The 1,648-nt window shown below is 65.8% G+C and overlaps 1 protein-coding gene across 3 annotated transcripts in view; it reads right to left on the bottom strand.

Moving 5' to 3' along the window:
* Nucleotides 1-736, bottom strand: part of LOC102013898 — a 6,010-nt gene extending 5,274 nt beyond the window's left edge. For 2 of the 3 annotated variants that reach the window (XR_001235980.1, XM_013519357.1), the window contains exon 1: nucleotides 219-299. The gene's annotated coding sequence lies outside the window, so the exon portion shown is untranslated. Of the gene's footprint in view, nucleotides 1-218; nucleotides 300-661 lie in introns of those variants that run through there. The other variant, XM_013519358.1, reaches the window with a different exon arrangement.
* Nucleotides 737-1,648: the final 912 nt, after the last annotated feature.

A 1,648-nucleotide genomic window follows, 5' to 3' on the forward strand; every position in this document is an offset into this window, starting at 1 on the left:
AGGTCGGCTGGGCGGCCGGGCTGCTGAAGCTGAGGCGGAGCGCGCGCCGGAGCCCCGTCCGCTGAGCCCGCCGTCCGTCCGGGGCCAGAACTGGAGGACGAGGGGGTGGGGGTGGGGCCGCTTTCTGTTCCTGCCCCCCACTCTGGCTGGAGGTGAAACCCAGGAGCTTGAGGAGCCCGGGCCTGGGCCCTCCCACCTCCGCGGGCTGGGACACACACCGGAGGGGCGCTGGCGGAGCGGGCGGGCCGGCCCCTCTCTGGAGCCTTGCTGTGTGCCGGCCGGAAGGGCCGGGGTCTCCGGTCTGCGCAGCCTGGCGTCCTCCTCCTCTCCGTGCCACCCGAGGTCGCAGGAGAGATGTCCCACCACGCACCCGTGCTGCAGAAGCCTCAGGGGTGTTCCGAGGGGACAGGGGCGGGGACAAGGACAGACTGGTAGAAGACCCTTCGCCCTCCTCTCCGCACACTTCCTCTGCCTTTGGCACGTGTCTCGGCCCCCTTTGTCCTTCCGCGGCTTCCTGGGAGCTGCTGAGCCTCAGACCTCACCCTGACGTTCGGCGTCCACACCTCCTCCCTTGCTGTCTCTACCCGATCCCCGCACCTCCCGCTCTGCATCTCCCGCTCTGTCAGCCTCGCAGTTTCCATCTTTCCGGGCGGGCATGCACCTCTCTCTCCGCTCCGGGTCTTTCTTTCCTTCCCTGCTGCCGGGAGCTTCCATTGTTGCCGTCCGGATGCCGGACTCCGGCCGAGCTTCCTGCCCCGGTCAGGACGGCGGCACTTCCTCAATCTTCTGCAGCTCGTTAGCCGAAGAGAGCAGGATGCGGAAAACAGGAAGGAGCGGACCCCAGGGGTCTGGGCCTTGGACTGCTCTGCCCTTCCTGCCCCTGGGCAGCAGAGATGGCTCAGCAGAAAGCATTCTAGGAGAAGCGCCAGCCCGGCACCTGGTATTTCTGGCAAGGGGCTTCCAGGGGAGCGAGACCAGGGTGCTGGGGCACAGATGCCAGTGGCAGTAGACAGGCTGTAAGAGCTGAGCCCCGGGCTCTGGGGGTACAGTGGGGCCACTTTCCCGCCAGCGGGGGTCAGGCAGCAGGTGGGGTGGCTGGTGGCCTTCTCTGGTGCCAACTTGAGCAGACGCAGAAAAACTCGGCCATGCCCTCCCTGCTCAGGCAGGAGAATCAGGTCCCCCAGGAGCCCCGAGGGCGGGGCACGAACAGCCCTGGGGATACAATGCAAACTGGCCACAAGAGGGGTCTAGGGATGGCCGGCGGTAGGTCCCCCCTGGGTGACGGAGCCCCTACCCTGGCCTTGTCCTCCGCCTGTGCTTTGGCGCAGGCCTTTGGAGAGGGAGAAGGCGAAGCCGGGAGGACCCCAGCAGAACCCACTTCCTTCTTGGCAAGCTCCCCCCATGCCTTCTCCCTTGATAGCTGTCACAGAGGCTCCCCTGAGCGTGGGGCGGGCTGCGCTGCGTCACGGGAAAGGTAGCCCTAGAGCTGTGCGGTGACCCTGCAGTGTGCCCGGTGGGCTCAGGCCCTGTCCTCACTGACCTTGTCTGCCCCTCTCTCTAGCACTGCAGACTGACTCCAGGGCTTTCACCCTGAGCTACATCCCCAGCCCTTTTTCTTTTTTAATTTTTAGTTTTGAGGTAAGGTTTC

The sequence above is a fragment of the Chinchilla lanigera genome, unplaced genomic scaffold (genome assembly GCF_000276665.1).
Source record: "Chinchilla lanigera isolate Chin_1 unplaced genomic scaffold, ChiLan1.0 scaffold00050, whole genome shotgun sequence".
Classification (NCBI taxonomy): Eukaryota; Metazoa; Chordata; class Mammalia; order Rodentia; family Chinchillidae; genus Chinchilla; species Chinchilla lanigera.